General features: G+C 42.7%; 1 long non-coding RNA gene across 1 annotated transcript; it reads left to right on the top strand.

The window, feature by feature from the left end:
• Positions 1-496: 496 nt before the first annotated feature.
• On the top strand, positions 497-15069 carry LOC135555762 (uncharacterized). Its single transcript, XR_010457897.1, has 2 exons — positions 497-667; positions 14970-15069. It is a non-coding gene; the product is annotated as an uncharacterized LOC135555762 (long non-coding RNA).
• Positions 15070-15388: the final 319 nt, after the last annotated feature.

Consider the following 15388-nt stretch of genomic DNA (forward strand, 5'->3'; position numbering starts at 1 on the left):
GACATGATTTGGAAAGACACGTACAGTGCCTGTCTATATAAGGGTCCCACAGTTGACAGTGTATGTCAGAGCAAAAACCAAGCCATGAAGTCAAGGAATTGTCTGTAGAGCTCCGAGACAGGATTGTGTCGAGCCACAGTTCTGGGGAAGGGTACCAAAACATTTGTTCAGCAATAAAGGTCCCTAAGAACATAGTGGCCTCCAGCATTCTTAAATGGAAGGTGTTTGGAGCCACCGATACTCTTCCTAGAACTGGCCTCCCGGCCAAACTGAGCAATCGGGGCAGAAGTGCCTAGGTCAGGGAGGTGACCAAGAACCCAATGGTCACTGACAGAGCTCTAGAGCTCCTGTGGCGATGGGACAAACTTCCAGAAGGACAACCATCTCGGCAGTGCTCCACCAATCAGGCCTTTATGGTAGAGTGGCCAAACGGAAGCCACTCCTCAGTAAAAGGCACATGACAGCCCGCTCGGGGCAAAGGTTCACCTTCCAACAAGACAACGACCCTAAGCACACAGTCAAGACAACGCAGGAGTGGCTTCGGGAGAAGTCTCTGAAAGCCTGGACTTGAACCCGATCGAACGTCTCCGGAAAGATCTGAAAATAGCTGTGCAGCGGCGCTCCCCATCCAACCTGACAGAGCTTGAGAGGATCTGCAGAGAAGAGTGTGAGAAACTCCCCAATAGGGTTTTTGAAATACATTTTCACAAATGTCTAAACCTGTTTTTTCTTCGTCATTATGGGGTATTGTGTGTTGATCGATGATGATTATTTTTTTACATCACTCCATTTTAGAATAAGGCTGTGATGTAACAAAGTGGAATAAGTCCAGGGTTCTGAATACTTCCCGAATGCCCTGTTTATCAAAGATGGTGGATAAATTAAATTCATGTTTTTTTCCCCCCAAGTAGGCGTGCCCTCTTTCGCATGAGCTGTGATCTCGCACAGGAACGCATGCTCAAAGATGGTCACGCGAGAGAGAGTGCCCACTTAAGCAGACAGGAACCATAACAATTTTCTTCAATGGGAAACTGCCCATTGGTGATATTTTAAGGTATCCAATCGGGAGAAACTCATCCCACAGTCAGAGCAGGAGTAGGGCTTCTCACCTGTGTGTATACCTTGGTGGTTTTATAAGCTGCCCAGTTGAGAGAAACTCTCCCCACAGTCAGAACAGGAGAAAGGCTTTTCTCCAGTGTGCACTCTCTGATGAACTGATGGAGCTTGTGATTTTGTGAAGCACTTCCCACAGTCAGTGCAGTATTACGGATTCTCTCCCATGTGTATTTTTAGGTGTATTTTTCTTTGCTTTGATAGAAATGGGAACATCTCCTCGCAATGTGGGCAGTTGTGAGACCTCGTTGCTCTGTGATCTTTCTGTTGTTGCTCTCTGGATGTAGAGAATGTCTCAACACAGTCTCCTGTGTGAACAACATCCAAAGAACAAGTCAGTTGGTGTGATATACACAGTGTACAAAACATTAGGCACACCTGCTCTTTCGATGACAGACCTGACCAGGTGAATCCATGTGAAAGCTAAGATTCCTTATTGATGTCACCTGTTAAATCCACTTCAAGTCAGTGTAGATGAAGGGGAGGAGACAGGTTAAAGAAGGATTTTTAAACCTCGAGACAGTTGAGACAGATTTTGTATGTGTGTCATTCAGCGGGTGAGTGGGCAAGGCATAATATTTAAGTGCTTTTGAACAGGGTAGGGTAGTAGGTGCCAGGCGCACCGGTTTGAGTGTGTCATTAACTGCAACGTTGCTGGGTTTTTCCACACTCAACAGTTTCCTGTGTGTATCAGGAATGGTCCACCAACCAACTCGACACAACTGTGGGAAGCATTGGAGTAAACATGGGCCAGCATCCCTGTTGAACTCTTTCGACACCTTGTAGGGTCCATGCCCCAAAGAATTGAGGCTGTTCTGAGGGCAAAAGGGTGTGCAACTCAATATTAGGAAGGTGTTCCTAATGTTTTGTACACTCTGTGCACATGACTTATAGATAGACTCTACAATACAAAGGGGGAGTAAAACGGATCTAAAAGTGGATGACAGTCAAAGAAAATGACCTGCCACTCACTATCACCAGGGTTAGCAACTACACAGACTCATTTCATAGAACTTCAAATCACGGGCAGTTTGTCTACTTCATTTCTTTAAACTACTCCTTGAGCACTCCAGATAGCACAGTTCATAAATCAAATGCAATGCTGGACAGGTTTGAATGTTACTGTCTGGGTGCACAGTGATGTGGGCTGATGTGACCAAAATGCCAGGGCTGAATTTTTGTCCCAGTCCACCAATGCATCCAACACAAATAAAGCTAGCTGGCCTTGGTGACCGAGTTCCGGTCGTAGTGACGTTGTTCAAGGGAGGAGGAAATGGTGGCCCTTCAGAGGGCAAGAATGCAATGTTTGTTAGGAGAAATGCAATATTATCACAAGGAGGAACGAATACAGAGGAGGAACGTTGGGAAAGAGAGGTTGAGGTTGAAGAGAGTGAGGGTGGTAGAGGGTGAATCTGTTGAAGATGTTGGAAAAAAGGGAGATGGTAGGTCAAAGAAGGCTGCTGGCAAGTGCAAACAGAGTGAGCTGTACGCCTTATCCAGTTATGGAAGTGAATGATAAAAAGCAACATTGTGCTGCTCTGTTTGTTGATTTTATCAAAAGACATTTGATTCACTTGACAAATTGTTGAAGGGGCAGTAAATCTTTCTGACAGAACAAAATGTGAATATACTGACAATCACAAGTCTAGCTTTCTTGAGATTAATAGAGGTGTGCCTCAGGGTTCTTTAGAGGTGTGCCTCAGGGTTTTAGCTCCTGTGTTGTTCTCAATTTGTATTAATGATTTGGGAAATGGGATGTAACCAGCAAAGTTACATCTACACAGTAGCATGCCGTCGTTCTGGGGCCTGGGCCTTCAGTGAAGTCCTATACAGTCCCACCCGAATTAATCCACCTCTTATTACCATCATTATGATGCCATGGCTCTAGACACTATATATTTAGACAGAAACGCAGTATAACCAGGCGTTGCGTCACCTTGAAATTTACATTTTTATTCAGAGAATTGCAGGGGAAGAGTACAATACCTTTTCATTGTGCAGCTTCGTTGCCCTGTGTGCTTGTTCGTTGAGCTGTAGATCCACTCGGGTGTCCCCAAAAGTTTTCAAAAGCACCATTGTTTGTAAGTGCCCAGCTGTACTTTGGTGTCTCGTTGCTGCCTTGGTTAGACAACTCAGGTTTGCAAAGCCAGTGTGGCTCCAAACACCAAATCGATCACTTGCAAATAATAGGCATTCCCAGCAGTACAGTTTGCAGTGCTTCTCGGAGCCTGTCTTTGTAGCGTCGGCGTCTACCTCTCCTGACAATGTCTAACTTTTCTTGAAAAGTTTGTCTTGAGAATGGCGTTATAATTATATCCTCGACCAAATCGATATCTTCTCCTTCCGCCAGTGTGGGTTGAAAAAACAGCTTAGTAGTAATTCGTTGATCAATTTCAGTTTCCTAGTTCTGAGACCTGCCCATATAGGACCTGCCTCTCAATATTGGTAATCCAATCAAAAGACGTGCAGGCACTACGCCTGCTAGCTGGCTCCTGTGTAACACTGGAGCCAGCCAGCAGGCGTACAATAGCCAACTCTAAAGCTGATTGGTTGGCACTACATTTTAATTTCCATTCACTTTAAGATACAAGCGCCCGCACTGTTGATTCTGAAGGCCTGCGGGCAGATTTTAGACCCCTGGCAACACATGATGGCTGAATATGATTGGATAAAATATCTAAGACCAGCCCTCCAATACTCAACCTGGGGCTGGAAGCAGTGCAACCAAGAGGAACGCTATGAAATGAAGAGTGTAACTCTTACTCTGGGTAATAATTTAATACATATTTGTGGGAAAATATATTTAAAAACAAAATTATATTCTGATGATGTTTCGGCCAGCAGAGAAGGCCTTGCTGGCCCTGACGGCCCACCACTGCATCTACAGTATATGCAGATACAGTCATATATTCATGTGCTCCTTCTCTGGTTCAGGCTGTTGAAGAGCTCCAGACTGCGTTTCAGTCACTGCAGGCCTCCCTTTATGATCTCAAACTGGTCTTGAATGTACAAAAAACAAAATTCATGACCTTCACCAGAGCTCGCACTCAGCCAAAGGTCAGCATTGTCACATCTGGTGGTTTATCCATTGAAAAAGTGTCATCCGACAAATACCTAGGTATATGGTTGAATGACAAGTTGTCCTTTAAAGTTCACATTGTGTGGGATCTTAAGTTGAAATTGGGTTTTTATTTTCGTATTAAGACTTACTTCCAGCTTATGACTAGAAAGAAGCTTGTACAGGACTGTTTTCTCTCTGTAATTGATTATGGTGACTTGTTCTATATGTATGCAGCCTCCTCTGTCTTTCAGAGACTGGGCTCTGTTTATCATGAATCCTTGCGCTTGTACTAAATGGTGGGTTGGACCTCACTTTATATGCGCAGAAAGCTACATTTGTATGTGTTCATCTACAAAGACATTTTGGGTAAACTCCCTCTTTACCTCTGTAGTCTGGTCTCCTTCACCACCAGCAGTTACCATACCCGGTCTGTTTGGTGGTTGCTACTGAAAGTCCCCAGGACATTTACAGTATTAGTCAAGACTGCCTTCTCCTCTTGTGCACCAGAGGCATGGAATAGTCTACAATCCATGCTTCATCTAGATATGTTAGTGCCACTGAATGAATTAACATTTTTGACGGGAGACTCTTATAGAGGAGTGTAAAGGCTTTTTTTTTAGGCTGGATCATGTTGTTGAATTGTATTGTTGTATGTTTGAATTCTATAAAGTATTGATTGTTGCTGCCTTTCTGGCCAGGTCTCCCTTGAAAAAGAGACTCTGGGTCTCAATGGGCATTTCCTGGTTAAATAATGGTTAAATACATTTTTAAAATGAGTGCGAATTACCATAGGTGGCAGGTTTGGTGAGGTTCTTGGAGTCCGAGCCCTGCACCGATTGTCAGGATAAAGACACGTCTGTTATTTTTGGAGAAATTGAACACCCGCCTTTTGGCTGATCAATATGTGGGTGAAAACGGAATTGGGTGCTGTGGAGTCGGTGGAGATAACCGGAGGTGGGCTTGTGATAATTGTTTGTGTTTCTGTCGGTCACAGGGAGCGGGCACTCCGCGCCACACGAATGGGGACAAACGGTGACTTGTTTTTCCCTCAAGAACATGGCGCCATTGAAAGGAGTGATTACTGGGTTAGCGGTAAATGTGAAGGTGGACCAGATGAAGGTGAAGCTTCCCGGTGTTTGTGATGCTCGTCGTTTGGTGCGATGCAGACAGGGTGGCGTGAGTTTTGATGTTGAGGTCTTTGCCCGACAAAGTGATGTTAGGATATTTCAGTTATCCCGTATGAGCTTCTGTTGCCAAATCCATGACTTTGTTGCAGGTGTCAAGCTTATGGGCATGTGGGAGGGAGGTTCCTAGGTGTGAGAAGAGTGCAGAAGGGCATGAGACAAAGGATTGTGTAGGATTGTGGAAAGAAGCGCTATTTGTTAAATGTAGGGGTGCTGGGGGTGAGAAGTGTCCAGTGCGAGAGAGGTAGGTTGAGGTTACCAGGGTTAGAGTAGTGCAGAGGGTGTCGTGTGCTGGGTCAAGGGTGAGAGATCCTGAGAGGATCAGTGTGAGTAGTAGATCTGTGTCAGCACAGAGGGATAGGCCAACGAGTGATATACGATTGGCTTCTTAGCATTTGTAGCAATGGTTTTCAACTGTACCGCAGGGATGGGATGTAAATCACAGAAAATAGAGGTTGTGGTGGCAGCTGCAGAGAAGTATTTGGGTGAAGGAGATTTGACGTCAGAAGAGTTACAGGTGTGTTGATTGGTGGTGTCTCTGGGTTATTAATGAGTGTAGGGATAGATGGCAGGGTCGTTTTATTTATTTATTTATTTATATATATATACACACACACACATTTGAAGTCGGAAATTTACATACACCTTAGCCAAATACATTTAAACTCAGTTTTTCACAATTCCTGACATTTAATCCTAGTAAAAAAACCTGTTTTATGTCAGTTAGGATCACCACTTTATTTTAAGAATGTGAAATGTCAGAATAATAGTAGAGAGATTTATTTCAGCTTTTATTTCTTTCATCACATTCCCAGTGGGTCAGAAGTTTGCATACACTCAATTAGTATTTGGTAGCATTGCCTTCAAATATTTAACTAGGGTCAAACATTTTGGGTAGCCTTCCACAAGCTTCCAACAATAAGTTGGGTGAATTTTTGCCCATTCCTCCTGACAGAGCTGGTGTAACTGAATGAGGTTTGTAGGCCTCCTTGCTCGCACAAGCTTTTTCAGTTCTGCCCACAAATTTCCTTTGGGATTGAGGTCAGGGCTTTGTGATGGCCACTCCAACACCTTGACTTTGTTTCCTAAAGCCATTTTGCCAAAACTGTGGAAGTATGCTTGGGGTCATTGTCCATTTGGAAGACCCATTTGCGACCAAGCTTTAACTTGTCTTGAGCTGTTGCGTCAATATATCCATATATTTTTCCTTTCTCATGATGCCATTGATTTTGTGAAGTGCACCAGTCCCTCCTGCAGAAAAGCTTGTGTAACAGTATAGACTTTACGTCCGTCCCCTCGCCCCGACCAAGGACGCTCTGCACACATCAACAGTCGCCCTCGAAGCATCGTTACCCATCGCTCCACAAAAGCCGCGGCCCTTGCAGAGCAAGGGGAACCACTACTTTAAGGTCTCAGAGCAAGTGACGCCACCGATTTTGAAACGGCACTAGCGCGCACCACCGCTAACTAGCTAGCCATTTCACATCGGCTACACTTGCAAGCTTCCCCCTTTTTCCTCCAAAATAATGATGGTCATTATGGCCTAAGTTCTATTTTTGCTTAATCAAACCAGAGGACATTCTCCAAATAGTACGATCTTTGTCCCCATGTGCACTTGCAAACCGTAGTCTGGCTTTTTTATGACGGTTTTGGAGCAGTGGATTCTTTCTTGCTGAGTGGCTTTTCAGGTTATGTCAATATAGGACTTGTTTTATTGTGGATATAGATACTTTTGTACCTGTTTCCTCCAGCATCTTCACAAGGTCCTTTGCTATTGTTCTGGGATTGATTTGCACTTTTCAGAATGTGTCTCCTTCCTGAGCGGTATGACGGCGGCGTGGTCCCATGGATGTTTATACTTGTGTACTATTGTTTGGTACAGATGAATGTGGTACCTTCAGGTGTTTGGAAATTGCTCCCAAGGATGAACCAGACTTGTGGAGGTCTACAATTATTTTTCTGAGGTCTTGGCTGATTGCTTTTGATTTTCCCATGATGTCAAGAGTTTGAAGGTAGGCATTGAAATACATCCACAGGTACACCTCCAATTGACTGAAATGATGCCAATTAGCCTATCAGAAGCTTCTAAAGCCATGACATAATTTTCTGGAATTTTCCAAGCTGTTAAAAGGCACAGTCAAGTTAGTGTATGTAAACTTCTGACCCACTGGAATTGTGATACAGTGAATTATAAGTGAAATAATCTGTCTGTAAACAATTGTTGGAAAAATGACTTGTCATGCACAAAGTAGATGTCCTAAATGAATTGAAAGAAAAGCACATTCTGTCAATTAAAATAACATCAAATTGATCAGAAATACAGTGTAGACATTGTTAATGTTGTAAATGACTATTGTAGCTGGACCCTGCTGATTTTTTAAAAGGAATATCTACATAGGCGTAGAGGCCATTTATCAGCAACCATCACTCCTGTATTCCAATGGCACGTTGTGTTAGCTAATCCAAGTTTATAATTTTAAAAGGCTAATTGATCATTAGAAAACCCTTTTGCAATTATGTTAGCACAGCTGAAAACTGTTGTCCTGATTAGTGAAGCAATAAAACTGTCCTTCTTTAGACTAGTTGAGTATCTGGAGCATCAGCATTTCTGGGTTGGATTACAGGCTCAAAATGGCCAGAAACAATTAACTTTCTTCTGAAGCTCACAAGTCCTCAACTGGCAGCTTCATTAAATGGTACCCGCAGAACACCTGTCTCAACATCAACAGTGAAGAGGCGACTCCAGGATGCTGACCTTCTAGGCAGAGTTCCTCTGTCCAGTGTCTGTGTTCTTTTGCCATCTTAATCTTTTTTTTTTATTGGCCTGTCTGAGATATGGCTTTTTCTTTGCAATTCTGCCTAGAAGGCCAGCATCCCGGAGTCGCCTCTTCACTGTTGACGATGAGATACTCGAGATACTCTAATGTACTTGTCCTCTTGCTCAGTTGTGCACCGGGGCCTCCCACTCTTTCTATTCTGGTTAGAGCCAGTTTGCGCTGTTCTGTGAAGGGAGTAGTACACAGCATTGTACTAAATCTTCAGTTTCTTGGAAATTTCTTGCATGGAATAGCCTTAATTTCTCAGAACAAGAACAGACTGACAAGTTTCATTAGAAAATTCTTTGTTTCTGGCCATTTTGAGTCTAATCCAACCCAGAATTGCTGATGCTCCAGATACTCAACTAGTTTAAAGAAGGCCAGTTGTATTGCTTCTTTAATCAGGACAACAGTTTTCAGCTGTGCTAACATAATTGCAAAAGGGTTTTTACTAATGATCTATTAGCCTTTTAAAATGATACACTTGAATTAGCTAACACAATGTGCCATTGGAACACAGGAGTGATGGTTGCTGATAATGGGCCTCTCTATGCCTATGTAGACATTCCATAAAAATAATCTGCCATTTCCAGGTACAATAGTCATTTACAACATTAACAATGTCTACATTGTATTTCTGATCAATTTGGTGTTATTTTAATGGACAAAAGATGTGCTTTTTACGTAAAATTTCTAAGTGACCCCAAACTTTTGAACAGTAATATATATATTAGGGGAGACCGGGATGGTTGTAACACTTGCAATTCCTCAAATCAGGAGCGAAGTAGAATTGCTTGATTCACTGTGCTCATGTTCAGTTTAGTCCTGAACCCTCATGTGAAAAAGCAAGTCCCTGTGATAAACTCTGCAGATTATATTGGCAGAAATCTGATTTTTGAGGTAAGAAAGTAATTATTTTGACCAACTTTGTTTTTGTGATTGCATGAAGTGCTTTGTAGTTCAATTAATCAAACTTATATCAGGTTGATAACCAGTCTGTGTAGAGATATTTGATGCAAGTTAGCAATGCTAATGTTTTAACATTTAGCTAAAATAGAAGTTTGCTAATGGCTGCAAGGGTTTGGGTTATTTGTAACAACTTGTGAGAAAATGTTACAACTAACCCTGACTAAAACTGGATGTTTTTGGTACATGATTTCTTTTACTTTCAGCATGCCTCTCCGCTCTTTGAACAGAATGTCAAATGATCTAACAGAGCAGGTGAAATCAAATAGATCAGTTGCAAAGTTGTATGGCATATGTCATGTGATGCTGTGCAGATCCTGCAAAAAGAGAAAGCTACTGGAGAAGTGGCCGAGAGAGCTTGTAGGCTACCATCTTCATTGATGAGCAGGAGCTGAAGTTGTCTGAGTATCTCTTGAGGGCAGCTGATTTATGCCCACTTCCAGGCCATCTCTCCAGCTGCCTTCCAGGCCAGCTACATGCCTGAATACCCTTCTGATTTCAACCCAGTTGATGTACACCCATTCAAGCACTCAGAAGGAAAACATTATATTTGCTCTCTGCCTAAAAAAACTTCTGAAAAAAGTAAGGCAAAACAAACCACACCGAATAACAACTAAAAACTGTCCTGCTTAAGAAAAAAATACAAAACAAAGCAGATTGAACCAGAAGATTCAGATTCCTCCATCGAGGAAAACTTTAACAATTCCAAGTCCAAGGAGGTCTGGTTGCAGTGCTGGGAATGTAAAGTATGGGCCCACCAAGCCTGTACCACTGTCACAACTGTGACTCTGATTAAGTGAACATGTCCAACATTCAGTCACACACACACCAGAAACGTTCAGGTGTTTGGTTTAGCCTAGTTGTTGTTTGGTTGAGAAAGACCCTTTAGTGGAGTGTTAAATAATGAACATTTTATTATTTAGTTCCATTTCCTCCATGAACGAAGCAAACTATTTAGCTAGCTACCAACCCAGAAAAATAGTCTTTATAGCAAGAAAGTTGTGTCGATGATTTTATAACAACTGAGTAAATTCATTAGATAAGCTAGTACAGCGGGGGTCTCGAGTTCGGCTTTCCGACTCTCACAACCCGAGCTACCAGAAAGGCTTTGTTTATAAACATTCTGATTTGGTCTGTACTAGACTTGGTCATCATCACTTATGGATGTATAACTTATGATGATAAACCATCTGGTTCGAACCATCTGTTCTTGCCTTGTTAAAAAGAGGTTACATCAAATAAAAACAAATACCATGATAAACAGATTTCCCCTTCTTCTCTTCCTCTTCTTCATCTTTAATGTTGACATTCAGTCTGAGTGTTGGACTGCTGTCTTCCAGCTTCACTGATGCCATTTCTGGATCCAGGGGTGTATTAATTAATCGGATTGCGTTGCAAAACGTTTGGTCAGTAGCAGTTTACTCGAGAAAGCAAACAGTTCAAAACCGGAGGGACCTATCTGAACTTGTCCAATATAAACTCCTGTTTTTGTTGCAAAACATTTTCCGTTTGGATTAACGGGTTCAGTTTTAAAAACGTTTCGCAACAGACAATGTTTTGCTACAAAATCTGATTTATGAATACACCCTTCTCCTACAAACAGTAATTTCAGTTACCCAGAAGGACATTATTGCTAAATTACACGCAGAATCTGCCCACGAGAGGTTATGCATAACAGTGTTTGCAACAGGAGGCTCGTGATAATGGCTGGAGCTGAATAATTTGAATTGTATCAAATACATGTGTTTTATACCAAACCATTTGCTCCGTTCTGGTCATTATTAGCCATCTTCCCCTAAACAGCATCCACTGGTGTTTGCCCTCACTGTCAATCTGGCAACACAGGATAGATCCCAGTCCAGGGGTGCGTTCAATTCAATTAAATGTTTGCTATGTTGCGTGACTGTTTGTACTGCACGAAGCGTTTCCCCAAAACATTCAACCCACAACCCAACCCCCCCCGTTTCTCAACTGATAATTTAGAACAGCACTGTTTCCGTTTAATTGAACGTTGCACATCGTTTTTCCGTACTTAACACAGCCATGAATAGACGTTTGAGTTCAATGTCTTGGTCCTCCCCTGGGTGTGCCACCTTCAAAAGGACCATCAATACCCAGAGGATTACAAGACTATTTAGATAATCAATTGGGCATTTCAACAGCCTGGCCCTCAATATAGACCTGGACATATATTGTTTACCTGGCTACTGTTTCAAATGCTAACTTTTTATCATTTGTGGCACAAAGTCAACAGTAGCTATATTAGTATTTTTGCGCTTCATGTCCAAGTCATCCTAAAGTGTTAAAGTATTGTAACGATACGCGCTATATGAGTGACATTACGATTCCAACCAAGTGGGTTAACCCTATTGGCACAATGCATAGGATGTTTGCCTTTCACGCCAGGCAAGCCAGGTTTGCTTCTCTGCCCCGCAGTTTGCTACATTGGCGTCAGAAGTGGGATAGTGGGTGTGTGTGCCTTTCCTGTTCGGAGAGGCAGTGTAGAGATCCTCGCTATATGAACCATGTTACAATTCCCACAAAGTGGATGAACCTTATTGGCACGATTCATAGGGTGTGTGCCTTTCACGCCAGCGACTCGGGTTTACTGCCCCACGGTTTGCCTCAGTTTCTAAACATGTATTGTGTAACTCAACATTTATTGTGTAACTCAACAAAGTTACTTATAGATGATAAAGCATGGATTACTGTCATAAAGACTGCTTACAAGATAAGGAACCCAATATGTAATTTTGTAATATGGGTGAACTATCCCTTTAATGTTATTTAGGCTATCCAGTTTTCTTGAAGACAATCATGTTTACATTTTTTAAACAAACAACAAGCACATTTATCAACCCCCTCTCCCACCTTCTTATCCCCTCTCATCCCCCACTCCCTCATCCATCCGTGATAATGGTATCGGCACTCCAGGCTTATCAGAACTGGTTCTCATAGACAGACAGACAGACAACGCAGTATAATATAGCTGATATACGGCCCTCAAATTCAAATTTGGACCTTGAAGCCAATTCAACTTCTTTCTTTTTTATTCTTCCCTTCTAATTAGGGACTGGTTTAGATCTGGGAATGAGGGATCATCACTCAATGGGTGGGCAGCTTCTTCATAGTCTAATAGTGGCCTCCTGTCTTTGTCTCCTCTCCTTCGTTTGCACTGATCTGAAAACACAGGATAGGTAGCATCAACATGGTGGATGGGAATTTGTTCTCAGCTATCCAGGTATTTCACACAGGCATTTTGTGTGTACTGAGATGCTGCACAGTTAATGATGACAGGTCCTGCCACGTAAGCAGTGCAACTGTTATTTGTGGTGCTGGCGACATCTTGTGGTTGGCTCATGTAAATCCAATCACAACCGCAAAATATAAACGCAACATGTAAAGTGTTGGTCCCATGTTTCATGAGCTTAAATAAAAGATCCCAGAAATTCACTCCACCAATCAGTCCTTTATGGCAAGACGGAAGCCACTCAGTAAAAGGCACATGAACGCCCAATTGGAGTTTGCCAAAAGCCACCTAATGGAGAAACAAGATTCTCTGGTCTGATGAAACCAAGATCGGCCTGAATGCCAAGCGTCACACCTGGAGGAACCCTGGCACCATCCCTACGGTGAAGCATGGTAGTGGAATTATCATGTTGTGGGGATGTTTTCAGCTGCAGGGACTGTGAGACTAGTCAGGATCGAGGGAAAGATGAATGGAGAAAAGTACAGAGATCCTTGATGAAAACCTGCTTAGGAGCACTCAGGACCTCAGACTGAGGTGAAGGTTCCCCTTCCAACAGGATAACGACCCAAAGCACACAGCCAAGACAAAGCAGAAGTGACTTAGGGACAAGTCTCTGAATGTCCTTGAGTGGCACAGCCAGAGCCCGGACTTGAACCCGATCAACATCTCTGGAGAGATCTGAAAACAGCTGTGCAGCAATTCTCAACATCCAACCTGACAGAGCTTGAGAGGATCTGTAGAAAAGAATGGGAGAAACTCCCCAAATACATGTGTGCCAAGCTTGTAGCGTCATACCCAAGAACTTGATGCTGTAATCACTGCCAAAGGTGCTTCAACAAAGTACTGAGGAAAGGGTCTGAATACTTACAGTACCAGTCAAAAGTTTGGACACACCTACTCATCCAAGTGTTTTTCTTTATTTTTACTATTTTCTACATTGTATAATAATAGTGAAGACATCAAAACTATGAAATAACACATATGCAATCATGTAGTAACCAAAAAAGTGTTAAACAAATAAAAATATATTTGAGATTTGAGATTCTTGAAAGTAGCCACCCTTTGCCTTGATGACAGCTTTGCACACTCTTGGCATTCTCTCAACCAGTTTCACCTGGAATGCTTTTCCAACAGTCTTGAAGGAGTTCCCACATATGCTCAGCACTTGTTGGCTGCTTTTCCATCACACTGCGGTCCAACTCATCCCAAACCATCTCAATTGGGTTCAGGTCGGCTGATTGTGGAGGCCAGGTCATCTGATGCAGCACTCCTTCACTCTCCTTCTTGGTCAAATAGCCCTTACACAGCCTGGAGGTGTGTTGGGTCATTGTCCTGTTGAAAAACAAATTATAGTCCCACTAAGTGCAAACCAGATGGGATGGCGTATCACTGCAGAAGGCTGTGGTAGCCATGCTGGTTAAGTGTGCCTTGAATTCTAAATAAATCACAGACAGCGTCACCAGCAAAGCACCCCCACAACATCACACCACCTCCTCCATGCTTCACGGTGGGAACCACACATGCTGAGATCATCCGTTCACCTACTCTGCGTCTCAAAAGACACGGCAGTTTGAACCAAAAATTTCAAATTTGGATTGTGTACTTTGCTTGTGTTTCTTGGCCCAAGCAAGTATCTTCTTCTTATTGGTGTCCTTTACTAGTGGTTTCTTTGCAGCAATTCGACCATGAAGGTCTGATTCACACAGTCTCCTCTGAACAGTTGATGTTGAGATGTGTCTGTTACTTGAACTCGGTGAAGCATTTATTTGGGCTGCAATCTGAGGTGCAGTTAACTCTAATGAACTTATTCTCTGCAGCAGAGGTAACTCTGGGTCTTCCTTTCCTGTGGCGGTCCTCACGAGAGCCAGTTTCATCATAGAGCTTGATGGTTTTTGTGACTGCACTTGAAGAAACTTTGAAAGTTCTTGACATTTTCGTGATTGACTGACCTTCATGTCTTAAAGTAAAGATGGACTGTCACTTCTCTTTGCTTATTTGAGCTGTTCTTACCATGATATGGACTTGGTATTTTACCAAATAGGGCTATCTTTTGTATACCACCCGTATTGCAATTGGCTCAGAACAGGGCAGCACGGCTGGCACTTTGATGTACACAGAGAGCTAATGTGCATGTCAATCTCTCCTGGCTGAAAGTGGAGGAGAGATTGACTTCATCACTGCATGTATTTATGAGAGGTATTGACATGTTGAATGCACCGAGCTTTCTGTTTGAACCACTGGAGCACAGCTCAGACACCTTCCCTACAAGAGGTCACAGTCCAAGCCCAGAACAGACGGTGGAAGGCACACATTACTACATAGCTCCATCACTACATAGAACTCTATTCCACATCAAGTAACTCATGCAAGCAGTAAAATTTGATTTAAAAAACAGATTTAAAAAAATGTGAAGCAACACAAACATATGCACAGACATGCATACACACACACAATAACATACGCACTATACACACATGGATGTGGTACTGTCTGAGGGCACACAGTGTGTTGTGAAATCTGTGAATGTATTGTAATGTTTTTAAAATTGTATTATCTGCCTTGGTGTTGGTGGACCCCAGGAAGAGTAGCTGCTGCCTTGGTGTTGCTGGACCCCAGGAAGAGTAGCTACTGCCTTGGTGTTGCTGGACCCCAGGAAGAGTAGCTGCTGCCTTGGTGTTGCTGGACCCCAGGAAGAGTAGCTGCTGCCTTGGTGTTGCTGGACCCCAGGAAGAGTAGCTGCTGCCGTGGAAGGAACTAATGGGGAACCATAATAAATACAAATACCTTGTCACAACACAACTGATTGGCTCAAATGCATTAAGATGGAAATTCCACAAATTAACAAAGGCACACCTGTTAATTGAAATGCATTCCAGGTGACTACCTGCTTGTTGAGAGAATACTAAGACTCTACAAAGCTGTCATCAAGGCAAAAGGTGGCTACCTTGAGTCTCAAATCTTAAATATATTTTGATTTGTTTAACAGTTTTTTTGGTTA

This window comes from Oncorhynchus masou, chromosome 15 (assembly GCF_036934945.1).
Source record: "Oncorhynchus masou masou isolate Uvic2021 chromosome 15, UVic_Omas_1.1, whole genome shotgun sequence".
NCBI lineage: Eukaryota > Metazoa > Chordata > Actinopteri > Salmoniformes > Salmonidae > Oncorhynchus > Oncorhynchus masou.